The 17360-nt window shown below is 46.0% G+C and overlaps 1 pseudogene across 1 annotated transcript in view; it reads left to right on the top strand.

The window, feature by feature from the left end:
• Positions 1 to 17360, top strand: part of LOC108176236 (carboxypeptidase E-like) — a 29851-nt pseudogene that overhangs the window by 11607 nt on the left and 884 nt on the right. Inside the window, exons 4-7 of the transcript XR_016211621.1 lie at positions 4613 to 4730; positions 6121 to 6260; positions 12081 to 12180; positions 15615 to 15732. The product of XR_016211621.1 is annotated as a carboxypeptidase E-like (transcript). The remainder of the gene's footprint in view (positions 1 to 4612; positions 4731 to 6120; positions 6261 to 12080; positions 12181 to 15614; positions 15733 to 17360) is intronic.

Below are 17360 nucleotides of genomic sequence, written 5' to 3' on the forward strand. Positions count from 1 at the left end.
GGGATAATATTTGTGTAGTCTCTAGATAATTTTGTATTTCCAGCTTAGGCAATATTTGCTTAAATGATGCATGCTCATTGGTATTATTATTTTTTAAAAAATATTTATTTGAAAGCAGAATGACAGACGAAGAAAGAGAGAGAGAGAGAAAAAAAGAGAGAGACAGATTTTCCATTTGCTGGTTTACTCCCCAAATGCCTGCAATAGCCAGAGCTGAGCCAAGTTGAAGCCAAGAGCCTAGAACTCTATCCAGGTTCCCCCTATGTGTGGCAGGGACCCAAGTACTTGGCTTATCACCTGCTGCCTCACAAACATGTTAGCAGGAAACTGCATTGGAAACAGGGCGGGGAGTTGAGGGCAGAACTCAATCCCAGACCCTCCAAAATGGGATGCCGGCTTCCTAAGTGGTGGCTTAACCCGATTGTACCACAATGCCTATGCCGATGGTATTCTTTTAAATAAGAACTTTTATTGAGGGGCCGGTGCCGTGGCTCACTTGGTTAATCCTCCGCCTGCGGCGCCGGCATCCTATATGGGTGCTGGTTCTAGTCTTGGTTGCTCTTCTTCCAGTCCGGCTCTCTGCTATGACCTGGGAAAGCAGTGGAGGATGGCCCAAGTGCTTGGGCCCTGCACCCGCATGGGAGACCAGGAGGAAGCACCTGGCTCCTGGCTTCAGATCAGCGCAGTGCCAGCCATGGCTGCTATTTGGGGGGTGAACCAACGGAGGGAAAACCTTTCTCTCTGTCTCTCTCTCTCACTGTCTATAACTCTACCTGTCAGATTAAAAAAAAATTTATTGAAAAAAAAAAACAAAAAATCAATGCCGCTACTTTTTCTAGATAAATGCAAATTAAACAAAAATACATGGAAATCAAAGTTTAATCCCCTTCCTGAAACATAAAGCAAATGTGTTTACTGTATACTGATTCTTCAGTAAAGCTGTTTATAATTGGGGGATGGTATTGTGCATGTCTTGTGCCTTGTCTCCGTTTCCCCAGTTTGTCAGTAAGAATGAGGGAGTGTTAAGACCCAGCAGGGAAGAGACAGTTGGCAGGGATTTCATAAGCGTCACTATATATCCCCTCCCACTCCCTTCCCTTCGCCCCTGATACCTCTGTCTGTGCATATCACCTAGAATGCTTTGGAATCGCAAGGTTAGCTCTGCTGTTTGCTGGGCCAGCCTTCCCCTGTTAGAGATGCAGATTCCAGCTGATACGGCTCCATGGAGCATGGAGTCTGGGGTGTGTGCTGTGGCCTTGGTGGTGGAAGGAGTTGACATTCTCCGCGAGCCCCTGGTGCTCCAGGGGTCCCCCCGAGACGGGCTGCGAGGCCGACACTGTCCTGGCCCCTCTGAGCCTCTCTGCCTAGAGCTTCCTCTTGCTCTTCTTCCTGCTAGGTCATTTCTCACCTGCTCTTGAACTGTCGGTCCAGCTGCCTCCCCTGTCATCCAGGCTCAGTGGATGAAAATGCATCCCATAATTTGTTGAGTTTATACTTACCTTTAATGGTTACCGTTGTGAAGAAACCTAAATCAAATGAGGAACTTCAAACAGTCCATGGAAAAATCGGGGAGCAGCTGTTTGGCCTAGCACCATGCCTGGGTCCCACATTGAAGTGCCCGAGTTTGAGTTCTGGCTCCTGCTGCTGGCTCCAGCTTCCTGGTAGCATGCTGGAAGGTGGCAGTGATGGCGCAGGCGATTGGGTCCTTGCCACCCATGTGAGAGACTCAGACTATATTCCCAGCTCCAGGCTCCAGCTCTGACCCAGCCCGGCCTCAGTTGTTGTAGGCATTTGGGGAGTGAACTGGAGGATAGGAGGTTTCTCTCTCTCTGTCTCTGAAATAAAGAAACAAAAAAATTTTAAAGTTTATATGTGGGGAGCAACTCGGACTAGACTAAGTTACTGGAATTAAGACTTATTCTATGCATCTGCTTTCCCACAATATGGCGCTGAGAAGGGAAACAGCTTCTACACAGCTGCCTCCAGTTCAACCAATAAACTGTGGGACCTGCTCCTGATTGGAGGAGAGCAGCGTACTCAGCCTGTGGGTAGCAGAGTTGGGATTGGTGGAAGAGGACTATAAAGGAGGAGAGAGACGGCATGCACCAGGAACATCTAAGGGGAACACCTGTGCAGCCCCCGAGAGAGCCGGCCGGCGGTGTGCCGCTCCCCCACAGAAGTGGGGAATGTGGCAGGGGGAACCGCCCTTCCACGGAGGTGGAAGGGTCGGTAGCCAACCCGGGAAGGACCAGCAGCCAAGCCGGGAAGAACCAGCAGCAAACCCGGGGAGGGCCGAGCAGACGAAAGAACAGCGCAGGGTCCTGTGTCGTTCCTCCACGAAGAGGGGGAGTGACATAATGGTGCCGTGACTCGGATATGAAGCCTAGGCAGGGTTTAGTGTCGTTCCTCCACGAAGAGGGGGAGGGACATTTATAGAAAAGTAGAGTTAACAGATATGTTTAATTTGGTGTAAAACTTTTGAAATCCATGCATAACCTTTTTATGGTATGTATTTTCTATACATTTTTAATACCACTCCTAGAGTTTCAACTTATTTTGGGAGCCAAAGTCATCTAATGATACAGCCTAATATTTGAGCTGCATTTACAGTCTTTAAATGAAGTTCAAAGTTAATTAAGAATTTATTTTTATTTGAGAGACAGAGACAGGCGCACATAGATATTCCTCTTCAAACGCCCTCAGTAGCTGGGGCCGGGCTGGCAACTTAATCTTAGTCTCCTACATGGCTGGCAGGGAGCCAAGTCCTTGAGCCCTCACCTACTGCCTCCCAGGGTGCACATTAGCAGGAAGTTAGAAATGAGAGCAGAGCCAGGACTTAAAGCCAGGCACTCTGACGTGGGATGAGGGCCACTCAAGTGATATCTTGGCCACCGCAGCAAATGCCTGCCCCCAAGTGCAGGCTGTAAAGATAGGCCACAGCTGGTTTTAGGTTACACAAGGGGCTTGATCTTAGGGGTGTCTTGGTGTCTTCTCGGTGGGCCACTTAAATGTGAGGAGTTCTCAAAAAGTTCTTTAGGTAGCAAAGTTATGAGTAATTTTAATTTTCTTGTTTGTGACTGTCTCCTCTACAGTTTGTGCAGTGAGCATTTGTTAATAGTGAGGGGAAAATCCACCAACCAGACAAATAGCAAAAATAATACCCTAATCTTTTTGTAACCAACATACAATAAGTTCACGAATTTTTGGAGTATGGTATGATAATACAGCAAACACATTGTGGGGTGATCAAATCAGGGTATCTACTGTTTCTCTTTCCTTAAACATTTACCATTTCTTTGCATTGTGAGCCTCTGGACTCCTTTTTTCTAGTTTTTTATACAACATGCAATAAGTTGTTGTAAGCTATAGTCACCCTGCCATGTTGTAGAACATTACAACTTATTCTTCCAGTTAGCCATGTTTTGCTACCCCTTAACAATATTCTAAATCACCCTTTTCCACAGTTCTGAGTACCACATGTGAAGAATAGGAGCGTTTTCTGCAGTGAAGCTGACATACTAAGAGTAATGTGTGTCTTCTGGCTCCTGCTTTGGATTGGAATCCTCACCTGTGTGGACTTGTGCATGGTATTTCACACCCCCAGCATCAGATTCTCCCCTGGGAAGTGGAGCTCCCTGTCTTTGTATACCCAGTGAGGTGTTATGAAGTGCAATAAAATAGCATATATGAGAGCTGTTCATAAGCCAAACTGGGATACACGAATACATGATCTCACCCTGACCACCAACCCATATGGATGCCTTTAGAATTGCTGTCCCAAAGAACAGTACAGATCACATCTCCAGGGACAGCTTTTTTCTTTTTACCACAGAAATACTTGGAGTTTTAGAATCTCCCCCACTGCTATTAAAAGCTCATCATATAAAAGTATCAAGCTTTTGGCTCCAGATTAATTTTTTGGTATAAATTTTTCTCCTTTGTTTTGCTTCCAAGATATGAGGGGATGTTAATCATTCAAAAAACTCAACATGAATTCCTGAAATGTGTGCTTTTGTTTGTAAATTTAAGATGATCATTCCAAAGTAAACTGAGATTTTATAGTTACCTCTAAAATGGACCCAGACTAATATTCTTTTATAGGGACAGTGTTTGAAGTAGTAGAAGAAAACTGGAAAAATAGTAACTAAAGTTGGAAATAAAAATCTACCACGTGTTTGAAGAACCTTAGATGAGGAACTCTGCTCTGCAGCCCAACTGTTATCTTCTCTCCTTATCTTATTCTTCTCTCCTTATCTTATTCTTAACTATTACGAGCCGAGATGCATGAGCTATGACAGATCAGCTAAAGCTGTCCCGACATTTGTAAGTGATTTGCAGGTTTGTTTTCAATTTACCAAAGAGAGAAAAACGGACAGAACTTGTAAAGAAATTTAAGTGCTATTGAAATATTTTTTATTACACATCTGAGAAAGATAGATATGGGGGCTGCTGCTCTTACAGGAAACTTTTTTCCAATGAAAACAACCGCAAAGTGGTTGAAATAGGACCAGGTTCCAGGTTTTTTTCTTGACCTTTCCTATGTCTTTGCTGTCATGAGAGCGTACCAATGACTCCAATTCATAGTCCTTTTCCTCTCCAATCTTTCATATAGCTTGCTCCTGAGACCAAGGCTGTCATTCACTGGATTATGGACATTCCTTTTGTGCTCTCTGCCAATCTCCATGGAGGAGACCTTGTGGCCAATTATCCCTACGATGAGACCAGGAGTGGTAGGTATTCTTGCCTGTCCAACTGGTTCATGGTTTGCAATGACTATGCTCAGTGAGGGTATATAGGATGACTTGTGTGATACTCTTTTAGATAACCAGTCATTAAGTGATAGACATATGTATTGTTTAACAGGAACATCCCCTAATAATTTCATTTAGCAGTGGCACATCTGTTGGACAGAAAAAGACTGTAATGTTTTTTCAAAGCTTAGGTGAATAGAAACAGGATTTTTTTCAAAGGTGTATTTGTTTAACTTGAGAGGGAGAGGAAGAAGGAGAGGAAAGGCAAAGTGGCGGAGGGGAAGAGTGAGTGAGTGAGAGAGAACCTTCCTGTTCACTGGATCAGTTCCAAATGCTTGCAACAGGCGGGACTGAGTGAGTGGCTGGGGCAGAGCCAGGAGCCAGGTGTGCAAGTTCAGTCTCCCACGTGGGTAGCAGGAACCCAATAACTTGAGAGATCAGTGCAGCACTGCTGCCTCCAGTGTCTGCATTGGCAGGAAGCTGGAGCCAGAGCCAGGGTTGAACTCAGGCATTCTGATGGGGCAGCCAGTGTTCCAATGGCTAGGCTAGATTCCTGCCCCCGCCCCCAAACATGATGCCGATAGAATACTTCTGAAAAGAAAAGAAGACAGAAGTCAAAGTTGGGTCGCTCCTGGTCACTAGTAAAAGGGAGCGATTACAGAAATTACATAGGCTTGTGCGCCAAGGACTTCCATACAGAGACAGCCTCCTGGTGCCTGGGCAGGGCGCCGTGACTCTGTGTATCTTGGTGTGCACTCTTTCTGGGGATGCCAGGAAGGGGAAGTGTCGCTTGGTCTCCTCCATGAGTTTCAGTTGCACCTCAGGTAGCGCAAGCTTTAGATAGTTAGGCAGGAACTCAAGCACTTGAGGCATCACCTGCTGCCTCCTAGGGTGTATATTACTAGGAAGGTGGAATCAGAAGTGGAAGCAGGCCTCAAACTCAGGCAGTCCAGAATGTGATGTGAGCAAACCAAGCGCCATCTTTATAGCTGCACCAAGTGCCCACCCCTCCATGAACTTTTTAAGGTTCCATTGGACCTTAGTAGGAATTGAGTCTTTTACCTTGTTGTCTTTCTTGAAGCCCATTCCAGAAACAGGGAATGTGGGTAACACCTGCCTTAGCACCCTACCTCAGCAATGCATTAAGCTAAATGATCGCTTAAGAACCTAGGAGAGATGGTGCTTTAAGGGTAGTGACTGTCTTTTCTAAGTGTGTTTTTCAATCACTGATGGTAGGAAGTTTCCTACAAACTTCCTCAAATGCACCAGTTGGTGTATCTTTTGCTTGGCCCTCAAGGAGGCAGAGTGGCCTGTGTAGAGTTTTAATCACCATGAGAGTATTTTGATTTTCCATTTGGTGCTTTGGCAGGGATGCAGGACTTCAATTACCTCAGCAGCAACTGTTTCGAGATCACGGTGGAGCTCAGCTGTGAGAAGTTCCCACCCGAGGAGACCCTGAAGAGCTACTGGAAGGATAATAAGAACTCCCTCATCAGCTACCTTGAGCAGGTAAATGCAGTCCCCAGCATGCCCTGGGAGATTCAGGAGCATTTACACTGGTGTGCAACAGTCTCCCAAGAGGTGTTCAGCCCAAGGCATCCATCTGCCCCAGAATGAGGCTGTCTTATATGGAAGACAGGTGCTGGCCATGGGTTAGTTAGGCTTTCACTTGTCATAGCTTTTGTGCTTCATGACTATTCACTGAGAATGTCTACACTGGAGAGTTGTGGAGAAGTGAGGTAGAACCTTGTTTTCATCTGTATTATTCGAAACGAGCAATCCCGGACTCTCACCTTCCCTGAGCCCCTTCGGTGTGTGGCATCCCAGGAGGCCAGGGGCTGAGTAGGGAAAGTGAGGCCCACAGGGTGCACTTAACTCTTGAACTCATGCAAGTGTAGCAGCAGGACTGCGAGTGAGTTTGTCCTTGACCGTATGTCCTGCATCCCTCGCTTGTCTCAGCCTAGCTCAGCTGCATCATGGGTAATCACGATCACGGCAGCTTACACTGGCTGGGCACTTACTGTTTCCCAGTCATTATCCTAAATGACTGGCATGTAACAATAGTGGCACTTCGTCCTCATGACAACCCTGTGAGGGAAGTTACATCAGTACTACCACTACCACCACCTCCACCACCACTAACACCACCACCATCACCTTCCTCAGTGTGTGAATTAAAGATGAAGAATCAGCTACACAGGGAGGTTACACAGGGAGGTCCTTCAGTCGGAATTTGAATCCAGAATCACTGTGCTCTATGCCTCTTATGACATAGCTGGGACAGTCACCAGAGAGTCACTGATGCAGCCCTTCTGGTGAGATCCATGTAGAATCGCAGAGGTTCTCATCCTCTGCCAGCACTTCACTGCTTAAGACCGGGACAGCCCCTTGCTGCCTCACTCCCTGTATAGGCTGTGACATTGGTATTGGGCAGGGGCAGTGGAAGGACGTAGACGCCATTCCTTGCCTGAGTGCCTAGACAGTATTTGAATTCCGTTCTAAATGTGGTCATTTACACCTAAAGTCCAGTAGAGTGATGTCAACATCCATGACAGTAGAAACACACATTTATTAAGCTAATCTGATATGAACAAAGGCTATTAATATTTAGTCACTTACATATATACATGTGTTTGTATAAACATATATATATATAAAACCAATTCATTTTCCAAAAATCAAAGTCAGCTTAGCAACTCTTCTACACATGTCAAACATCCTTACAGCCCTACTAACAAGGACTATCATGGACTAGAGCCACTGGAATGGACCCGATTACAGAATGCCCATTCCACAGGATTTTTTTTAAAGTTTTTATTTATTTATTTGAGAGGTAGAATTACAGACAGTGAGAGGGAGAAACAGAGGGAGAGGTCTTCCATCCATTGGTTCACTCTCCAAATGGCCGCAATGACTGGAGCTTTGCAGATCTGAAACCAGGAGCCAGCTGCTTCTTCCTGGTCTCCCACGTGGGTGCAGGGGCCCAAGGACTTGGACCATCTTCTGCTGCTTTCCCAGGCCACAGCAGAGAGCTGGGTTGGAAGAGGAGCAGCTGGGACTAGAACCGGCGCCCAAATGGGTTGCCGGCGCCGCAGGTGGAGGATTAACCTACTATGCCGTGGCGCTGGCCCCATTCCACAGGATTTTTTCAGTCAGTGGATTCCTGTTGCAAATTAGCATAAAAATGTTTGAACCACAAAAGCTAAGGATAAGCAGCCATGTTCCAAACCCAAGATCAGGTTTGGTGGGAACCCTATAGGTCTTCTTTGAAGACAGCTGTGTTTAGATGGATTTTCTAAGATCAAGGTTAACTGAGGCCGGCGCCACGGCTCACTAGGCTAATCCTCTGCCTTGCGGCACCAGCAGAGCGGGTTCTAGTCCCGGTCAGGGCGCCCGATTCTGTCCCGGTTGCCCCTCTTCTAGGCCAGCTCTCTGCTGTGGCCCAGGGAGTGCAGTGGAGGATGGCCCAAGTGCTTGGGCGCTGCACCCCATGGGAGACCAGGAGAAGCACCTGGCTCCCGCTTTGGATCAGTGCAGTGCACCAGCCACAGCGTGCCAGCCATGGTGGCCATTGGAGGGTGAACCAACGGCAAAAAGGAAGACCTTTCTCTCTGTCTCTCTCTCTCACTGTCCACTCTGCCTGTCAGAAAAAAAAAAAAAAAAGGTTAACTGAAAAAAATTTTGGAGGAAGAAAAAAGAGGGATTTTTGCTGCATTCTCCATTTAGACATCAAAGAATGTCTCCTTAATGCAACACTTCTCATTTTGTTTATACATTTTTCACCAAAAATTTACTGAGCCATTTGCACGTCCCAGGCACTCTGAGGCATGAGGGAAAGATGTGTTGGTTTCATCAGAAACAAGAATCCTGATCACTAGAGGGGAAGATAAAAACTAAAGTGGAAGTTAAGTACAGTCGTGGGAGTTCAGAAAAGCCTTCCTGGAACTGTAAGATTTCCCATAGTCGATGTCCATAAGATCATCATTCTGATTGATGATTAAAAAACAGGTTCACTGGCTATGTAAGTTGTCTCTTAGTTCTTGAGACAGAATGCAATAGGAAGAAAAGGAAAGCACGGATTTGTGCCATCAGGAAAGGGTGGTATATTGGCCATATTTACGGTGGCATGTGCGCATGCATCCAGTTCATTTTATAGTTACATCAGTTTATGTAGAAATCAACTAAAAAGAGGCCGGCGCTGTGGCTCACTAGGCTAATCCTCCGCCTGCGGCGCCAGCACACCGGGTTCTAGTCCCAGTCGGGGCACTGGATTCTGTCCCGGTTGCTCCTCTTCCAGTCCAGCTCTCTGATGTGGCCTGGGAAGGCAGTGGAGGATGGCCCAAGTGCTTGGGCCCTGCACCCGCATGGGAGACCAGGAGGAAGCACCTGGCTCCTGGCTTTGGATCCATGTAGTGCGCCAGCCGTAGTGGCCATTTGGGGGTGAAAGGAAGACCTTTCTCTGTCTCTCTCTCACTCTCTAACTCTGCCTGTCAAAAAAAAAAAAAAAAAAAAAAAGAAAGAAAGAAAGAAAAGAAATCAGCTGAAAAGAGGGATGAAGTTATGTACTCTGTTGGAAGTCACTTGGACAGAGGTTTGCTCTGTGATACACATGACCTGCCCTGATATGGTGCTGGTGTTAGGGGTGCGAGCTGTGTAGCAGCAGATACAGTGGTCTTTTGTAATGAACAGGCTCATACAGCTGACACCATAAACACTCCGTTTAGGGAATCCGAGGCTGATGAAAGATCAGGGAAGACTGCCAGGAGCTCTGCCTTGATGTGGTGTTCTTGACAGTGGTGGTGACTACTGATTGAACACCTGGGCATAAATCTAGGCTGGGACCAGTTTGCACTTCATGGAAAGTAGGTGATTAGTGGCGCTAACTCTGGTTGGTTGGGAAGGAATCTCTTGCAGGGTTTTAAAGGAATGTTTGCAGGAATTGAGACCTGTGAAGCTAATTAGGTAAACGGTGTGCTGAGGAGCAGTGTCTCCCACTCAACAGCTTTGGAAAGGTCTATTATGAAGATTCTCAGGGGATCTTGCAGGACTGGTTCATGGGTACCTGTATCAGAATCATCTGAGTCCTTAAAAATGAATTTCTTGTCTCATGTGGAGTCACACTCTTTTAAAAACTCTTCTTTTTTTAATGTTTATTTATTTGAAAGGCGGAATTAGAGAGAGAGAGAGAGAGAGAGAGAGAGGCAGATACTCTATTCACTGGTTTACTCCCCAAATGTCTGCAACAGCTAGAGCTGGGCCAATCCAAAGCCAGGAGCTTCGTCCAGGTCTCCCATGTGGTTGTCAGGGACCCAGGGGCTTGGGCCATCTTCCACTGCTTTCCCAGGTGCATGAGCAGGGAGCTGGATTGGAAGTGGAGCAGCCAGGACTCAAACCAGGACCCATATGGGATACTGGTACCACAGGCTGTGGCTTTACCTGCTACGCCACAGCACTGGCCCCTCAAAAACTCTTTGGGTGATACCTAAGTACATAAGAGGTTAAAAGCTACTGATACAAATAGTCCCAGCAACAATGGAGAATCTCCTGGATGCCTTTTAAACTGTGGTTGAAATTGAAATGCCCTAGAATCTGGGTAGAGATGATTAGAGGGGCAGGGGTCATGAACAGCCTCTCTAAGTTGTGAGTGAAACTTGAACTTCTGTGATTTCCTTCGCAAAAGCCATGCAGTGACAGTGTTTTCCAACCTGAATTCATGTGGGGTTCTGACAGCCCATAACCCTTCTGTTGGTATTTATTACTGCAGTGGAATCATTTAAACAGAAAAGTTGGCATATCAGAAAAAAGAATAAAGAAAAAATAAAATTGAAAGGATAAAAGAGAGAAAAATGCTGCCCACAATTGGCATAGTAGAGGGAGATGCTTTCAAAAATATTTATTCATTTATTTGAAAGGAAGAGCATTGGAGAGAGTGACAGCGAGAGAGAGAGAGGGAGAGAAAGAGAGAGAGAGCGAGAGGAATGGCTGCAGCTGCCAGGCCTGGGCAAGGCTGAAGCTGGGAGCCTGAACTCCCTATGACTGGCGGAGGCCCAGGCACTTGGGCCACCCTGTGCTGCCTTTCCAGAGCACTAACAGGCAGCCAGGTCTGAACAGAACAGCGTGGACCTAGAAGAGCACTCCAACACGGGATGCTGGTGCCACAGGCAGCAACTTAGCCAGCGGCCCCTGATACTTACCTACTTACCAGGGTGTTGATTTGTACACTGTAGTAAGTCCTGTGACTTTACAAATATGAAAAACTTTATTTATTTATTCTAATCCAGAAAGTACTTCAAGGTCTTTAAGGTCTTTCTTTAACTCAGAACAAGATACAAATTTTCAGGAAGCTACTTGTCATTTCCTTTTGGTCATGCTTTGATTTTTTTTTGCAACTTTTATTTAATAAATATAAGTTTCCAAAGTACAACTTTTGGATTATAGCAGCTTCCCCCCATAACCTCCCTCCCACCTGCAACCATCCCATCTCCCACTGCCTCTCCCATCCCATTCTTTAGCACGATTCATTTTCTTCTTCTTCTTCTTCTTCTTCTTTTTTTTTTTTTTGACAGGCAGAGTGGACAGTGTGAGAGAGAGACAGAGAGAAAGGTCTTCCTTTTTCCATTGGATCACCCCCCAAATGGCCACTATAGCCGGCACACTGTGCTGATCTGAAGCCAGGAGCCAGGTGCTTCCTCCTGGTCTCCCATGCGGGTGCAGGGCCCAAGCACTTGAGCCATCCTCCACTGCCTTCCCGGGCCACAGCAGAGAGCTGGCCTGGAAGAGGAGCAACCAGGACAGAATCTGGTGCCCCAATCGAGACTAGAACCCAGGTGCTGGTGCTGCAGGTGGAGGATTAGCCAAGTGAGCCGTGGCACCGGCCAAGATTCACTTTCAATTATCTTTATATATAGAAGATCAACTTAGTATATACTAAGTATAGATTTCAACAGACTGCACCCACACAGATACACAAAGTATAAAGTACCATTTGAGTAGTAGTTTTACTGTTAATTCACATAGTACAACCCATTAAGGACAGACATCCTCCATGGGGAGTAGGTGCGCAGTGACTCCTGTTGTTGATTTAACAATTGACACTCTTACATATGACATCAATCATCATCTGAGTCCCTTGTAACTGACTAGTGAGATGGCATTGGTACATGCCACCTTGATGGGATTGCATTGGAATCCCCTGGCATGTTTCTCATGCTTTGATTCTTTAACACTCAGGATCGACAGTATTTCGCTAGAAAATAAGGAATGCTTGGCATGGAACATTTGGAAGGCCACTTATTACAGGAATGTTTTGTTTGTTCTTGACTTTGATAGATACACCGAGGAGTTAAAGGATTTGTCCAAGATCTTCAAGGTAACCCGATTGCCAATGCAACCATCTCCGTGGAAGGAATAGATCACGATGTTACATCTGGTGAGTGCCTGCTCTGACCTGGAGCCCAAGGTACAAAAAAGCCTAATTCTCATTATTGTAATTACAATCTTACACTCCTGGCCTCCTTGTCTCTTTCCACTGTCTCTCCCTTACTTTTGACCTAGGCCCATTGCATTTGTGGGAGCAGGTCAGGCACAGTGAAATGCAGGGTGGCTGCTGTGCCTGGAAGTCGGGGTGCAGCAGGTGGTGCCCTTTCTTCAGCTGTGTCTCCCCAGAGCTGCCCAGGAAAGCAAGGGGAAACAAAGCTGGTGGGAGTTAGCATACTAGTGCCTTTCCTAGTCTCTGCAATGAGCTGTGAAGGGAACTAGAAGGGTAGGGTAGAAGGTAACTGCTGGTGTAGAGTGTGTCTGGAATTTGCGTTTATTTCTTCACTTACTCCGTATCATAAATGCAGAGTTATTCAAGGTGAAACTGGAGGCTGTAGGATTCAAGTGGGATGTTATTTATTTCTTGGTTTAAAGCCCCACTTCCAGTTTCCCAGTTTGGGAAAAATGTTCTATTTTCCTGGCACTTCTCTGCACTCCTGCTATTAAACTCCTGTCAAGTTCATTTTAGGTTAACTGTCATCTGCTGGGATCATTGCGACATTTTTTTAAGTCATAAGGTTTTTATAATTTTTCTAGGTCTTACGCGTAATTAACCTTAATTTCCCAAACTGGTGTATATATCACTATTTCTTAATCTTCACATTCACTGCTTGGATTTGTTTTTTAAATCTATAACATCTGTCCTCTTAAATGCCATTTACTCACACGCCCGGCAGTATTTATCAACACCCCACTGAGGGCAGCATGCCTCCAGAATCTGGGCCAAGATATGGTCCTCTTACCTCTTAGCAGGGGTAGAACTCCGGCTTGGGGCCCTCTGGCTCCAGGACACCTCTTCTATCTGTGAACCATTGGCTGCCATACAAATATTACTTTCTCTTCACTCCATCATATGAAAAGTTTAGGAAACTCTGACCTAGGGAATCAAAGGGAATGAAATCTGAGGACTGGACTCTTGGATACTCCAGGTTTTCCTGGTTTTGTGGTTTTTTGTTTTTTTTTTTTGTTTGTTTTGTTTTTTTTTTTTTAGATTGATTTATTTATTTGACAGAGTTACCCAGAGAGAGGAGAGAGAGAGGTCTTCCATCCGATGGTTCACTCCCCAATTGATTGGCCACAATGGCCGGAGCAGCGCCCATCCGAAGTCAGGAGCATGGAGCTTCTCCCAGGTCTCCCATGTGGGTGCAGGGGCCCAAGGACTTAGGCCATCTTCTACTGCTTTCCCAGGCCATAGTAGAGAGCAGGATTGGAAGTGGAGCAGCCGGGTCTCCAACCGGCACCCATATGGGGTGCTGGAGCTTTAGGCCAGGGTGTTAACCTGCTGTGCCACAGTGCCGGCCCCTCCAGCTTTTCAAAGTCAAGGTGATGAGGAAGAAAGAACAAACAATGGCCTCCAAAGCAGAAGGAAAACAATATGCATTGTCCTGGAAGCCTGGGGGTGTTTCATGAAGGAGGGAGTGATAAGGAATGCCAGCAAGAGCAGCCTTGTGAATGCATCGCTGGAGTTAGCCACGTCATTAGGGGCACAAGTACCATGCATTTTATTCCAGGTTCTTGCTTGCCTAGAGATAGGAATTCAAAGCAGAGACATAAACACGGTACACATGTGAGAGATTTATTTAAGGGAGAGGGTGAATATACATTCATGCCAGAGTGTGGGGGACCCTACATGGAGAAATGCCCATCAGGAGTGGGCCAGAGGGTTGCCTATGAGGAGAGACGGGAAGGAGGCCAGAGGGCAACCCATGAACATGGCCAAGGGCAAAAGAAGGGTGTCTCCACATGTATCTGTTTTACGGGGAAGTGCCCTAATAGAATATACAAGCGAGGTGGAGTTTAGTGTGTATGAGGCTTCCTGGGAGTTCCATACCTCCTCCACCTGGAGCTTAACTTCCATGTGCCCATTATGGCATCTCCTCCTTCCTGGTCTCAGATGAGACACTGGAGCTTCATGGGAAAGTGAGCATACTGGATTGACAGGTAAGGGAGAGGAGTTACAATGCCTATGTGGAAATATTCTGGCTCAACTCTTCCTGACACCCTGCCCAGTTGCCCTATACCGGTGTGGATAGCTGTGACAAGATCTGTTTCCTGTGGAGTGCATAAGCAGAACCTGATTGGAGAAGTCCAGGAGAGAGTAGGAGGAGAATCATCAGTAACAGAGAACACGGACAGATCTTTCCAGAACTTTGGTTATCAACAAGATACAGGAGGCACTGTCTGAAAGGAGATGTGGGGGTCTAGAGACAGACGGGAAGATGTGGTGATGGGGGCTTCACCTGCCCTGGTTTGATCTGTTTTCACCGTGAGATAAGATGGGAAGTATGCCCTGAGAGAGCGGGTGAGGAGGATGTGTGGCCCGACTCAGGAGAAGGAGGAAGTGTGGCTTGTCCTGGAGGACCTCCTGCAGAGAGTGTAGCTCCTACCACAGCCTCAGCACCACCCTGCAGAGGCAGAAGGCCCCTGTCTCGGGCCCACCCAGAGCCAGTGCAGCGGATTGTGCGTTTTGTCAGGTTTTCCAGGAGGCTGGTATCCACCTAAGTTTGAGAAGCCTTGATGTAGGAAAACAGGAGATTGGAAGAACTCAGGAGACCCACCTGCTCTGAAATCTTTAGAAATCAGAATTTCTAACTAGATCCTTGGGAGTTGTGGGGATGCCGCCCTTGGGCTGCACTCTGCAAACCCCTGACCTGGACCTGCACCATCAGGTCTTCACCTAGCATGAATCAAAACGTGCTGCCAGGTGCTCTGACCTCCCCGCTCAGGACTTGATAGATGTCTTTTTTTTTTTTTTTTAAGATTTATTTATTTGAGAGGCAGAGTTATAGAGAGTGAGAGAGAGAGAGAGAGGGAGGGGTCGGGTCTTCCATCTGCTGATTTACCAGCTAGGCTGATCCGAAGATAGGAGCTTCTTCCAGGTCTCCTTCGTGGGTGCAGGGCCCAAGCACTTGGGCCATCTTCCACTGCTTTCCCAGGCCACAGCAGAGCTGGATCAGAAGTGGAGCAGCCGGGACTAGAACTGGTGCCCACATGGGATGCTGGCACTGCAGCCTGATGCTTACCTACTGCACCATAGTGTCGGCCCCACTGTAGACGTCTTTTTACCTGTATTTCTCCTGGTGTGATCAGAAGAGCCATGCTCTTAGATGTCTGCTAGATAACAGTAATGTCTGTAAAGCAACTGTAAGAAATGAGCATATTGGGAGAGCGTCTTTCCCTTTTCAAGAGAACTTCTTCAAATTCCCTGTATATTTATTTTAAAAATAGGGATTGGAGTCTAACCAAGCAATGGTAGGTATTTCTTAGATGGCATAACTATGCGATCCACATGTGTGCCTTGTGATTTGATATTTTGTTTTCCTACAGCAAAAGATGGTGATTACTGGAGATTGCTTGTACCTGGAAACTATAAACTTATGGCCTCAGCTCCTAGCTATCTGGCAATAACGAAAAGGTAGCAGTTCCTTATAGCCCTGCTGTTGGGGTGAGTAAACTTAAGAACTTAGCATGGCAATAATAGCGAACCTAGTAAAAACTAAAAACTAACCATTGCCAGGCATATTCGAGTGACTTACATTTAATATTCATAATAAACCTATGAGGTGGGTAGTATTAGCCCCATTTAATAGATGAGAACACTGAAGCCTAACAATATTAGATGATCTGCCCCAAATCTCATTGAATGACTTACCACCAGTGTTACCATTTCTCAGTTTCTTAAAGATACATGAAAAATTACAATTTTATTTGCTAACCTGAATTTCAGTCTACATGGAATTTTGTTCCTTTCTGTCTTTATTTCCGGTGCATAGCACAATGCTTCACTCACCAAATATTTAAAAAAAAATGATGCCAACTAGATGATTTGGGGCTTTAACTAAACATTTGTTAAGCATACACCATGAGCAAGGCCCCTATGCTAAGTACTATTGAAACGTATATTTTATTCAAGCAGATACCATTAATTTTGCTAGAAAGGAGATGGTGATGAGACCACAGTATTTCCAATTTAAAGGCTTACCTGAAATAACTGTATTGTGTTTTATTTGTGCACCCAAAGTTTGGAGTATAAAAGTTTGTTTTCGGCAAACAAAATATATCGAGTGTTTAACTTATGCTTTGGTTTTGGTTGTGTGTGCGTGTGTATTAGGTTGTGTATACATTAAAATAAGGAGGCAAATTTTCAAAAAGTGCAAAAAATAGCCCCAGGAACAGTCTGTAAAGGTTCAACCATTTTGATCCTTAACTTTTCTGGCTGTCTTGGTTCCGGGATGTGTAATCACATTCCAAAATAACCAGGGGTGCAGGTGGCCACATTCAGAACTCTTGGTTTCATGTGGAGTGGGGCCTGAGGGTTGGGGCTGAGTGTTGCGGATTTTGAATAGGCTCTGTGCAGGAGGCCGCCTAGACCTGACGAAGCTCCCACATGACAAGGGCAGTGGTTTGGAGATATGTGTTTTCATTCAGTTTTTCAACAAACTCAAGATTTTGGAAGGTAGAATTTGATGGCTGGGGACAACAGCACATAGAACTGTATTCTCCCATATGTCTCCATCTAGTAAGAGAAAGTCCAAGCTGGCAGGAAAAGCTCATTCAATAGATAAAGGCAGAATATTAACTCCAAGTGACACCTTTTTATGAGGGGAAGAGACTGGGGCAGGAGATTTTCTTGAACTATACCTGCCTTTGTTTTTTTTTGTTTTTGTTTTTGTTTTTTTTGATAGGCAGAGTGGACAGTGAGAGAGAGAGACAGAGAGAAAGGTCTTCCTTTTTGCCATTGGTTTACCCTCCAATGGCCACGATGGCCAGCGCACCGCGCTGATCCGACGGCAGGAGCCAGTTGCTTCTCCTGGTCTCCCCTGTGGGTGCAGGGCCCAAGGACTTGGGCCATCCTCCACTGCACTCCCTGGCCACAGCAGAGAGCTGGCCTGGAAGAGGGGCAACCAGGACAGAATCTGGCGTCCCAACTGGGACTAGAACTTGGTGTGCCAGCACCACAGGTGGAGGATTAGCCTAGTGAGCCACAGCACCAGCCCTAAATCTGCCTTTAAAGTGATAAGAGCAAAGCACATTTCAAACATAATGACTTTTGATTTTTCTCCCTGAGAATAT

This window comes from Oryctolagus cuniculus, chromosome 8, assembly GCF_051225735.1.
Source record: "Oryctolagus cuniculus isolate XC-2025 breed Fujian yellow rabbit chromosome 8, ASM5122573v1, whole genome shotgun sequence".
NCBI lineage: Eukaryota > Metazoa > Chordata > Mammalia > Lagomorpha > Leporidae > Oryctolagus > Oryctolagus cuniculus.